Here is a 13,382-nt window from a genome sequence, read left to right as displayed (position 1 = left end):
GCCGAAGGCAACTACATGAGCGTGGCGGTTCCATGGTGTAATGGTTAGCACTCTGGACTCTGAATCCAGTGATCCGAGTTCAAATCTCGGTGGAACCTGCGTTGGTGGCTTTTTTCCCTTAATAACTTTTTTAATTGAACAACTATGACATATATTAACATGGAGATGTAAAATTTAATCCTTGCCTATGAAGACCTCACAAATTTCCCACTGCATTTGAGGTACTATCTGCTACCTGGTGGGGGTTGTCTTAATGAGCCTCTTCACTACCTTTTTTTTTAACCCTGGCCCCTCAAACTTTAATTCAGAAGCTTCAATGAAACTTGAAAATTCCTTTTGCTGGAATTTTCTACCTCCAGCTTCATGCACGGGTAGGCGCTTGTCACTCACTCCTCTCTGGAAATCTCTCAGTCTATCTCGTTTTCATTTAGAGTACTTCGCCCACCCTCCTCATCAAGATTCATCAAGAACTTGAGTCCTATTTGTAGGCCTCTAATCTAAGTCCGTTTACATAAGTATTTCATTTAATATGCCGAGCAAAGGATGGCAATTTCCATTTTAGCGGAAATTTGGATACTAAGACTCAAGTGATTTGCCAGATATCATGCCGCAGGGCCTCCCTGTATTTGAAGAGAATTTTGTAATTCCAGAAAAGCCTTTATCCAATTATTGTCACACCTCCTACCTCCTATATGCAAACTCTCGATTTAGACTTGTGGGCAAGTGTGCCTAGAAGAAGCAGAAGAATACCACCTGGCAATGATGTCCACTTCCCAATTCCCGGAGACTGAATAGGTTAGGTTACATGGCAAAGGGGAATTGAGGTTACAGATGAAATTAAGGTTGCTAATCAGCTGACATTAAATTAGGGATATTATCCTGGATTATTTGGGTGACCCCAGTGTTGTCGTACGAGTACTTAAAAGTGGAAAAAGGGCTGGGCACAGTGGCTCACGCCTTAATCCCAGCACTTTGGGAGGCCGAGGTGGGTGGATCACCTGAGGTCAAGAGTTCAAGACCAGCCTGGCCAACAAGGTGAAACCCCGTCGCTACTAAAAATACAAAAAGTTAGCCGGGCGTGGTGGTGGGTGCCTGTAGTCCCAGCTACTCTGGAGGCTTAGGCACGAGAATCGTTTGAACCCGGGAAGCAGAGGTCACAGTGAGCTGATTAACAGTTGAGTCAATGGGCTGGGAAAGGCAGGCCCACCTTTAACCTGGGTGGGCACCATCTAATCAGCTGCCAGCGAATATAAAGCAGACAGAAAAATATGAAAAGGCTAGACTGGCTTAGCCTCCCAGCCTACATCTTTCTCCCGTGCTGGATGTTTCCTGCCCTCGAATGTTGGACTACAAGTTCTTTATCTTTGAGACTCGAACTGGCTTCCTTGCCTCTCAGCTTGCAGAAGGCCTATTGTGGGACCTTGTGATCGTGCGAGTTAATACTACTTAATAAACTCCCATTTATATATATATATATATGTCTATCCTATTAATTGTGTTCCTCTAGAGAACCTGGACTAATACAGTTGGTAAGAAAATAAAAAGGAACTCTCTAGTAAAAAGCCTGGAATTATAAATTTAGAAATGCCTAGCCTTAGACTATGTGGGAGAAGCAAGACCTGAAAAATATATCACCCTCCACATCTGGGGAAGTAACTTTACATGTTTGTTAAAAACAAAGTGAGGACTGATAAGGCTGTGTTTAAACTTCAGCTCAGTCATTCACTAAAGCTATGTCAATTTCAATAATTTATCTAATCCTGCTGAATCCCAGTTTCTTATCTGCAAAATGGGGACAAACAGGAAGACGGAATTAAGTAACATATGTATAGCTGTTAACATCATGCATGGAACATAATAAATATTTATGAATGCATTGACTTTTTTCTTTTTCTTTTTCTTTTTTTTCTTTTTTTTTTTTTGAGTCAGGGTCTTGACGTGTCACCCAGGTTGGAGTGCAGTAGTGCGATGTCGGCTCACGGCAACCTCCGTATCCTGGGCTCAAGCAATTCTCCCACCTCCACCTCCCAAGCAGCTGGGACTACAGGTGTGCACCATCGCACCTGGCTAATTTTTGTATTATTTGTAGAGAGGGGGTTTCGCCATCTTTGTCCAGGCTGGTCTTGAACTCTTGAGCCCAAGCGATGCTCCCATTTCAGCCTCCAAAAGTGCTAAGATGACAGGAAAGAGCCACTGTGCCTGGCCAAATGCAGTGATTTTCAACAGGGGTCAATCTTGTGCCCAGAGACATTTGATAACATCTGGAGACATTTTTAGTGTCACTACTTGGGGGTGCTACTGGTATCTAGTAGGGACCAGGGATGCTGCTAAATGTTCTACAACACACAGGATAGCACTCCCAACAAAAAGAATTATCTGGCCCAAAATGTCAGTAGTTACCAAAGTTGAGAACCATGAGTTATTATTGTAAGAAATAGCCAGATGCCAGGCCAGAGCCTATGATGGGAAAGGGGCAGGATGCCATGATCCTCACCTCCATGTCCTAGCTCATTTGAAGAAAGTGAACCTCATTCCCTAGGTCTCAGGAAGAATCCCCAGGGACAGACGTTCCTCCCTTCTGTATCCCATAAAGCAGAGCCTGGGGGCCACTGGCCTGACCCAAAAAGCTTCCGTAGTGGTTTCCATTTGTTAAATAAACATGTCATTGTTATAGTTCTTTCTTTCTTTTTTTTTTTTCTTTTTTCTTTTTTTGGAAGTGGAGTCTCTCTTTATCGCCAGGCTGGAGTGCAGTGGTGCGTTCTCAGCTCACTGCAACCTCTGCCTCCCAAGTTCAACTGATTCTCCTGCCTCAGCCTCCTGAGTTGCTGGCATTACAGGCATGCACCACCACACCCGGATAATTTTTGTATTTTTGTAGAGACAGGGTTTCACCATGTTGGCCAGGCTGATCTCAAACTCCTAACCTCAAGTGATCCACCTGCCTCAGCCTCCCAAAGTGCTGGGATTACAGGCGTGAGCCACCACGCCCAGCCTCAGTGTTCTATTTCTTAAAGGATTTTTACAGGGTTGTTCCCTTTATAACTGTGTTAAACTCTATATACCAGTTTTATGCGCTTTTGTAATAATATTAGGTTTACCTCACAATACAGTTTTCAGATGGGGCATCGTGGCTTGTGCCTGGGAGGCCAAGGTAGGAGTATTGCTTGAGGCCAGGAGTTCAAGACCAGCCTGGGCAACCTAGCGAGACCACCCCCCCCATCTCTACAAAAAATGGAGAAATTAGCCAGAATGATGGCACCTATGTACCTGTAGTCCCAGCTACTCAGGAGACTGAGGTGGGAGAATCACTTGAGCCGAGGAGTTCAAGGTTACAGTGAGCCATGATCATACCACTACACTCCAACCTGGGCAACAGAGCAAGACCCTGTCTGTAAAAAAAACAAAAATGTTTTTGAGAGAGAAAAGTTGATGGACTTTATGAAGTGAAATTTGGCCCAGCATGGTGGCTCCTATCTGTAATCCTAACAGTTTGGGAGGCCAAGGCAGGCAGATTGCCTAAGCTCAGGAGTTTGAGACCAGCCTGGGCAACATGGCAAAATCCCACCTCTACTAAAAATAAGAAAAAATAGTCAGGTATGGTGGCATTCACCTGTAGTCTCAGCTACTTGGGAGGCTGAGATAGGAGAATAGCCTGAGCCCAGGGAATTCGAGGCTGCAGTAAGCCGTGATTGCATGACTGCACTCCAACCTGGGCAACAGAGCGAGACCCTGTCTCCAATAAAATAAAAATAAGTAAAAAATTTAAAAAGAGGTGAAATTTGTCTTTTGTATTGTTTATCTTTTCTATTATATAGAATATATTCGAATATATATTATACTATATATATATAAAATGTATACTATATACATGTACGCTATACATGTATATAGTAATCCCACTAACTGAGCCCAGTAACTGGGCCCAGTAACTGAGCCCAGCTGACACTTTCAGGAATAATGGATGTGTTCATTATCTTTATTGTGCTAATGGTTTCACAGGTGTATACATATCTCAAAACTCGTCAAATTTCACATTTTAAACAGGTATGCTGTATTGTTTTCTGGAAAGACAGCAAGATCAAGGAAGATATACATGTATACTATATACATATATTAGAATTTATGTACTATATTATATATTAGAATATGTATAATACTCTATTATATATTAGAATATATATGCTATATTATACTATATTATATATTAGAATATATACTATATTATATATTAGAACATATATTATACTATGTTATATACAGTATATAGTATATTATGAGGTGACAAATTGTACACATGATCAGGAAAATTCTCATCTTTGATTAGCTGGGTTTTTGTTTGTTTGAGACAGTCCTGCTCTGTCGCCCAGGCTGGAGTGCAGTGGCATGATCTTGGCTCACTGCAACCTCCACCTCCCATGTTCAAGCGATTCTCCGGCCTCAGCCTCCCGAGTAACTGGAATTACAGGCACATGTCATCACGCCCAGCTAATTTTTGTATTTTTAGTAGAGACGGGGTTTCGCCCTGTTGACCAGGCTGGTCTCAAACTCCTGACCTCAGGTGATCCACCCACCTCGGCCTCCCAAAGTACTGGGATTACAGGCATGAGCCACCACTCCTGGCCTGATTATTTGTTTATAGTAACTAAAGTATCAGCTAGCCTTAAAGAAAAAAGTGATAAATATACATGTTTACAAATAAAGATATGTATTAGGCCAGTGTGGTGGCTTAAGCCTGCAATCCCAGCACATTAGGAGGCCAAAGCAAGAGGATCGCTTGAGGCCAGGGGTTCGAGACCCCTGGCCAACATGGCAAAACCCCATCCCTACTAAAAATACAAAAATTAGCTGGTGTGGTGGCGCATGCCTGTGATCCCAGCTACTCAGGTGGCTGAGGCAGGAGAAGTGCTTGAACACGGGAGGCAGAGGTTGCAGTACAAGATCACGCCACTGCACTCCAGCCTGGGTGACAGAGCGAGACCATCTCAAAAAAAGAAAAGAGGTAGTGGTGATGGTTGCACAGCATTGCAAATTACCTAATGTCACTGAGTTATACACTTAAATGGCTAAAATGGTAAATTTTATTATGTATATTTTACCACAAAGAAAATAAAACTAAAAGGAACATAAATCTCAGATTTTGTCATAATAAAGACAAAAAACAGAAGGTTAGGAGGAAGGGGCTGATAGTGGTGCAAGACTGGGACGGGCTCCTGTGAGGTCCTTAGTCTTCACAAGATCCCTGTCTCTCTGGGGCTATTTGCCTCTTTCCTAACAGTCTCCCAGAATTCCTGTGGACTGGCTGGCTTTCAAGACCAAAATCAGCTTGTTCACCCTTGGCCACACCCAGCCCAGAAAAGACACCTCCATTGGCCTCTGAAATCCCACCACTAGAGAGTCATTTCTTTAGCTGTGTACTGACTGCCAGCTCTTCCCCTTTCCCCACACCCCCACCATGTGCCTCTATATGGCTGTGTGTTTACTACTGCCTCCCAGAGGAGTGAACTGGCCTTGGCTCTGTGGGACTCCATCAGGTTCCTGCACTCTCCCATGTGAATAAGAACCATGTTCACTCAAAGGAGGAGAAAAAAACTAGTAGAGTCTCATTTTTGTTTCTCAATCATTTATTTAGAAAATACTAGACCTTTTGGTAATGTAAAAACAAAAATACCACAATACTAAATTGTCAGGTGAGCAAAAAGAAGATAAAGATGATACTTCTTAGGCCCGGTGCGGTGGCTCACACCTGTAATCCCAACACTTTGGGAGGCCAAGGCGGGAGGATCACCTGAGGTCAGGAGTTCAAGACCAGCCTGGTCAACATGGGTAAACCCCGTCTCTACTAAAAATACAACAATTAGCAGGTATAGTGGTGGCCGCCTGTAATCCTAGCTACTCGGGAGGCTGAGGCAGAAGAATTGCTTGAACCTGAGCAGTGGAGGTTGCAGTGAGCCAAGATTGCGCCAGTGCTTACTCCAGCCTTGGCAACAGAGTGAGACTCCTCAAAAAAAAAAAAAAAAAAAGGATAAAGATGACACTTCTAGATGTGGAGACAAGGCTTGAACAGAGGAATAATTACTGTGCAACCTCATCGATCCACCCCTAGGTATTTACCCAAAAGAAATGAAAGTATATATCCACGCAAAAAGTTGTACACAAATGTTCATAGCACCCTTTAAAAAAAATTTTTTTTCTTTTTGAGACAGTATCATTCTGTCACCCAGGCTGGAGTGCAGTGGTACAATCTCAGCTCACTGAAGCCTCTGCCTCCTGTGTTCTAGCGATTCTCGGATAGCAGTCTTATTTGCAGTAGAAAAAGCTGGAAGTAGCCCAAATGTCCATGAACAGGTGAATGGGGAAAAAAATTTTGGTAAATCCACACAATGGACTATTATTCATCAACAAAAACTAATCAACTACTCATAAACATAACAACGTGAATGAATCTGAAAATAATCATGCTGAGTGAGAGAAGCCAGAGGGGAAAAAAAGAGTACATATTGGATTATTTCATTTATATAAAGTCTACAGAATGCAAACTGACTTATGGTGACAGAAAGCGGAAAGCAAATAGGTAGTTGTCTGGGGACAGAGTAGAAAAAGACAGGAAGGATTACAAGGTATGAAGACTTTTTGGAGACAGGGTCTGGGTTTGTTGCCCAGGCTGGAGTCAGCGGCAAGATCACCCTTCATTGCAGCCTTGACCTCTCAGTCTCAAGTGATCCTCCCCCACTCCAGCCTCCTAAGTATCTGGGACTACAGGCGCATGCCACCCCACCCAGATAATTATTTGTAATGTTTGTAGAGACGGGGGTCTCCCTATATTGCTGACGCTTGACTCAAACTCCTGAGCTCAAGCAATCTGCCCGCCTCAGCCTCCCTGTGCTGGGATTGCAGGTGTGAGCCACTGAGCCCAGCTGACACTTCTAGGGATAATGGATATGTTCATTATCTTTCTTGTGCTAATGGTTTCACAGGTGTATACATATCGCAAAACTTGTCAAATTTCACATTTTAAACAGGTGCGCTGTATTGTTTTCTGGAAAGAGCAAGATCGAGAAAGAAAAAGGAGAGCACAAAAACAGAAAGTCCTCCTTCATCTTTGATATTCTTGAATGCAAGGTTGGAATGCTCAGATGCCAAAAATCATTATCACTATTCTCACACTAACCACTAAGTCACCTACATGATTCCTTTCCTTTTTTTTTTTTTTTTTTTTTTTTGAGACAGAGTCTTGTTCTGTCACCCAGGCTGGAGTGCAGTGGCACGATCTCGGCTCACAGCAACCTCTACCTCCCAGGTTCAAGCAATTCTCCTGCCTCAGCCTCCCAAGTAGCTGGGATTACAGGCACGTGCCACACCGCCCGGCTAATTTTTTGTATTTTTAGTAGAGATGGGGTTTCACTGTGTTAGCCAGGATGTTCTCGATCTCCTGACCTCGTGATCCACCTGCCTTGGCTTCCCAAAGTGCTGGGATTACAGACGTGAGCCACTGTGCCCGGCCCGTGGTTCCTTTCTTTACAATATCTCTTGGTATTTTTTTTCCATTCCCATAGCCACCACTCTGGTCTAATTTTCTTCTCCACTGTTTGTTTACAACCTAATCCTACCCTCAATTTTCTCCCACTTCAATCCAACATGCTGGTGACTGCCAGAATAATCTTAACAAATGACACCTTCCAGCTGCATGACTCCTATTATTCAGAGCCATCATTGAAATATCTATGTTAGTCCACACATGCTTGAAAACAAAAGGTTATAAAAATCAAATGTTAGCAGTGGTTATTTCTGCAGAATAGGATTACGGATGATTTTTATTATTTTGTTTATCTGTTTTCTATATTTTATAGGAGATTTTAAAATTTAAAAAAAAAGCTGTACTGGTCTTGCTTGTTACAAAAGGAATGAACAGTCATTGTAAACTATTCAAATAACACAAACAATGTGGAAGTACAGTAAACTTGGAAAGTGAAGTTTGTTTCCTCCTGGCTGCCAACATTGTGGTTTTCTCCCCAGCACCACCCCACCCCTTCCATCCAGAAAACAGCCAGGCAGTTTGGGTGGGATTATCCCTACCCACAGCTCCAGGAGTGGCTTCTGGAATTTTCTAACCCTGAGGTTCTCAATCCTAACATCCAAACCCGGATATTGTAACAAACGTTTCATAACACTGTCTTTACCATCCTGACTTACCAATAGATCTTATGTTATACCTTCCAGCACACGTAATTTTAAGTTGGAAGTCAAGCTTGCTGATATTTTAGTGTTTTCTTTATTTTATATATGCGTATGTGTATTTTTGTATGCCCATGCAGGCATGTGCATATCACACATCCTATTTTAGCTGTTGAGTACATATTACATTAGAAAAAGTTACATAGGAAAACACCAGAGCTGAAGAAAGATGTCAACCATCATTTTAGAGAACCTTTTGAGTGCTGCATAGGTGAGTGCACACACTTTAAAAATCAATATAATGCTGTAAGTATAAAGGATAAATAAAATAATGCATTATAAAATGATATGTGTTTCAATAAGTAAGTGCTTGATGGCGGGCATGGTGGCTCACACCTGTAATCCCAGCACTTTGGGAGGCTGAGGCAGGAGGATCACTTGAGCCCAGCCTGGGCAATGGTAGTAAGACCTTGTCTCTACAAAAAAAAAAAAAAAAAGGTAAATACTTGAGCACAAGTATAATAGAATACATAATGAAGTAATTAGATACTTGCACCTAACAGAATCACCATTTATGTAACAGTGTTTATTGAGTGCCTACTATGTGCTGGGCACTGTTTACTAGGGATACAGACAGAAATTCTTGCCTTAGGCTGGGCACAGTGGCTCATGCCTGTAATCTCAGCACTTTGGGAGGCCAAGGTGGGTAGATTGCTTGAGCTCAGGAGTTCGAGACCAGCCTGGGCAACATGGCGAGACTATGTCCCTACTAGAAATACAAAAAAAAGCCAGGCATGGTGGTGCATCTCTGTGGTTCCAGCTACTCAGGTGGCTGAGGTGGGAGGATCGCTTGAGCCTGGGGGGCAAAGGTTGCAATGAGTAAGATCACACCACTGCACTCCAGCTGTGCCACAGAGTGAGACTATGTCAAAAAATAAAAAAATAAATAAATAAAAAGAAAGCAGGGGGGGCGGGTAGAGAGAGAGAGACAGACAGAAGGAAAGAAAGAGAAAAAAAAGGAAGGAAGGAAGGAAGGAAGGAAGGAAGGAAGGAAGGAAGGAAGGAAGGAAGGAAGGAAGGAAGGAAGGAAGGAAGGAAGGAAGGAAAGAAAGAAAGAAGGAAGGAAGGAAAGAAAAAGAAATCCTTGCCTCATGGAGCAAACATTCTAGCAGGGCGGTGTGGGATAGACCACAAACAATCAACATAGTACATAAGTAAGTTATATATTACATTAGAAGATGACAACTGTTATGATCTTTTTTTTTTTTTTGAAATGGAGTCTTGCTCTGTCACCCAGGCTGGAGTACAATGTGCAGTGGTGCGATCTCGGCTCAATGGAACCTCTGCCTCCCCGGTTCAAGCGATTCTCCCGCCTCAGCCTCCTGTGTAGCTGGGATTACAGGTACATGCCATCATGCCCGGCTAATTTTTGTGTTTTTGTAGAGACAGGGTTTCACCATGTTGGCCAGGCTGGTCTTGAACTCCTGACCTCAAGTGATCCACCCACCTCAGCCTCCCAAAGTGCTGGGATTACAGACCTGAGCCACCGTGCCTGGCCCTGTTATGACTTTTTAAAAGTAGAACAGGGTAAAAGGAAATAAGAGTTCAGAGCAGTAGGGAGGTGGGTAGTGACTTGCAGTTCAAAATAGAGAAGTCAAGGCAGGCCTCACTAGAAGGTACATTTGAGCAAAAATTTAAAGGAGGTGAGGGAATGAATCACACCGATTATCTAAGGGAAAAGTATGCAGGCAGGTGGAATAGCTAATGTAAAGACCCTAAGGCAGAAGCTTGTCTAGCAAGTGCATGGTCTATAAGTGGACCAGGGAGGTGGATTAGAGCAGGTACTATAAATAAAAGCAGAAGTAGGAGATTGGTCAGAGAAGTAAAGAAGCCAGATCTTGAAGGGCCTCACGGGCCATTGTAAGGCTTGTATTCTGAGTAAATTGGTGAAACATGAGAAGGTTTTGAGCCGAGGAGTGACATGATCTGACCTACATTTTAAAAGGAAAAATCTGTTGAAAACATTGTAGGAGGAGAAGGGTGGAAGCAGGGAGACCAGTTGGGAGGTTGGTATAAGAATCCAAGCAAGAAATCAATGCAACAGCTTCAAATGCAGACTAATATTCACTAGTGTATTTCATAGACGTCATTGATTGTAGGATACATCCTGATTTCAGAGATGTTAAAATATGCAGTGTGAATTGCATTATGCAGTGTGAATTGCAAAATGCAGGGCTAAATCAGTGACTCAAATACCACAAGTGTTGGTTGTTGAAAACATGATTTTCTGAAACAGTGAACAACTTTTGGTAAAGTTCCAAATGTAGCTAAGTACTATTTTCTGTCAATTTACCATTAGCCTCATATCTGGATATTCCGTTTATATTAAAACCATGCAAAAATAGTTTATATATAAAATGGAATGAGAGACTAGGTTAAAATTATTACACACAAGTTTTTAAAAATCTACATTAATGTCGAGCAGGGCATTAAACGTTCTGCAGAATGTAGGAAAATTCCGTAATGTATTTACCCATACATTATTAGAAGTTTAATACCCCTGGCCCACATCCTCTAAATGACCAATTATTGTGACAGCCGAAATTTCTCCCCAAGGCCAGGCGCGGTGCTCACGCCTATAATTCCAGCACTTTGGGAGGCTGAGGCGGGTGGATCGCTGGAGGTCAGGAGTTCGAGACTAGCCTGGCCAACATGGTGAAACCCCCGTCTCTGCTAAAAATGCAAAAATTAGCCAGGTGTGGTAGGGCATGCCTGTCATCCCAGCTACTCGGGAGGCTGAGGCGGAGGTTGCATCGAGCCGAGATGGCTCCATTGCACTCCAGCGTGGGTGACAAGAGTGAAACTGTCTCAAAAAAAAAAAAAAAAAGGTTCTCCCCAAATTTCCAGAGAGAGCCCTAGAATGTGATGCCAGCAGGGTGCGTGATCCAGAAACATACTGTTATGGTCCAACCGAGAGAAGCATGTTTCAGCTGCATGATGGGTGAAGGGAGACACCCAACACCTTAGTGACACCTGTAGCCTCGCCGCAATGTGCTGCAACTCTCCCACCACCAGGGGGAGCTAGCCTTAGGATGAGGCTTTTATTATACCTTTTTATGCAATGTTATTTTCTTAAAAATTGTGATAAAATACACATAAAATGTACCATCTAAACCATTTTTACACTGTACAGTTTACGTTCACATTGTTGTGCAATAAATATACCCAGAACTCTTTTATTTCTTTTCTTTTTTTTTTTTTTGTTTGAGACAGTCTTGCTCTGTTGCCCAGGCTGGGGTGCAGTGGCACAATCTCAGCTCACTGCAACCTCCACCTCCCTGGTTCCAGTGATTCTCCTGCCTCAGCACCCCGAGTAGCTGGGACTACAGGCGCCTGCCCCCACCCCCAGTTAATTTTTGTATTTTTAGTAGAGTTGGGGTTTCACCATGTTGCCTAGACTGGTCTCGAACTACTGACCTCAAGTGATCCTCCTGCCTCAGCCTCCCAAAGTGCTGGGATTACAGGCATAAGCCACCTCGCTTGGCCCCAGAACTCTCATTTTGCAAAACTGAAACTCTGTACCCATTATACAATGCCCTGGCAGCCACTATTCTACTTTCTGTCTCTATGAGTTTGATTACCCTATGGTAATAAAAAAAAAAATACCATAAGGGGAATCATACAGTACTTATACTTTGATGTCTGACTTATTTCACTCAATATAATGTCTTTAAGAGGCTTTTACCGCCAGGCATGATGGCTCACTCCTGTAATCCCAGCACTTTGGGAGGCCGAGGCAAATGGATCACCTGAGGCGGGAGTTCGAGACCAGCCTGACCAACATGGAGAAACCCCATCTCTACTAAAAATACAAAATTAGCTGAGCGTGATGGCGCATGCCTGTAATCCCAGCTACTCAGGAGACTGAGGCAGAATTGTTTGAACCCAGGAGGCAGAGGTTGCGGTGAGCTGAGATGACACAATTGCACACCAGCCTGGGCAACAAGAGCGAAACTCTGTCTCAAAAAAAAAAAAAAAAAGAGGCTTTTACCTTGAAGGCAAAGGGCAAGATGGAGAAAAGACTGAACCACACTGTTGAACACCTATGTCAACCCCTCACCAAAGCCCACTCTGACTTTAGGCGTTTGACTACTTGGCCAACATATTCCACTTATTGTTTTAGTCCATTTGACTCTAATTTTCTGTTGCTTGCAACTGAAAATACAAGTGATACCTTCCCCTTCTTTCCTCAAATAGCATTAACATTTTGGTATATAGTCTTTCAGACTCTTTAACATGCAGAATCTTTAATATACAATATATGTATATTTAATTTTTATGTAAGTGAAATATGCACTGTTGAGCAATCTCAATTTTTCTCTGAATCTTTCAATAGTAAGAAATATAGATCGAGTTTAAACTCTTATATACGTCTGTTATATGGATGAACCAAAGTTTATTTAACCAACCTATTACTGATAAACATTTAGGATCTTCTCAATGTTTTGATACTATAAACATGTTGTAGTGAGCATCCTTCTAAACATTTCCTTTGAATACATTTCTAGAAGAAATGCCTTCCTGATGGTGGTACCAATTTTTATTCCTAGTAATGCTTGAGAGTTCCTGATTATCTTTTTTTTTTTTAGGGGGTGGAGTGCAGTGGCTCGATCTTGGCTCACTGCAACCTCCGCCTCCTGGGTTCAAACAATTCTCCTGTCTCAGCCTCCTGAGTAGCTGGGATTACAGGTAGGTGTCATCACACCCAGCTAATTTTTGTATTGTTAGTAGAGACAAGGTTTCACCATGTAGGCCAGGCTGGTCTTTAACTCCTGACCTCCAGTGAGCCACCGCACCCGGCCATTGATTCTCTATATTCTTTAAAATATGGAATATTATCCTGTCCATCAATTTCACCTTTGCTAATATATAAAAATTACATCTTTTATTATAATTAGCAGTTTTCTTTTGCAAGTGAGAAGTTTTAAATGTTTAATGGCCATTTCCTTTGTATGTGTGTGAATTGCCTATTCAATCCTTTGTCTACCAGGATATTTATTGTTTGCCTATTGAGTCATAAAAGCTCTTTATAGAATTAAAGATATTAAATCCTGGTCAATCATACATGTTGCAAATGTTTTCTTCAGTTCATTCTTTGTATTTTAACTTTTTTTTTTTTTTTTTTTCCGGAGACGGAGTTTCACTTTTGT

General features: G+C 42.3%; 1 non-coding gene across 1 annotated transcript; it reads left to right on the top strand.

The window, feature by feature from the left end:
• Nucleotides 1-26: 26 nt before the first annotated feature.
• On the top strand, nt 27-98 carry TRNAQ-CUG (transfer RNA glutamine (anticodon CUG)). Its single transcript has one exon. It is a non-coding gene; the product is annotated as a tRNA-Gln (tRNA).
• The last annotated feature ends 13,284 nt before the right edge of the window (nt 99-13,382 follow it).

The sequence above is a fragment of the Chlorocebus sabaeus genome, chromosome 26 (genome assembly GCF_047675955.1).
Source record: "Chlorocebus sabaeus isolate Y175 chromosome 26, mChlSab1.0.hap1, whole genome shotgun sequence".
Lineage (NCBI taxonomy): Eukaryota > Metazoa > Chordata > Mammalia > Primates > Cercopithecidae > Chlorocebus > Chlorocebus sabaeus.
This window is presented reverse-complemented; position numbering and strand designations above follow the sequence as displayed.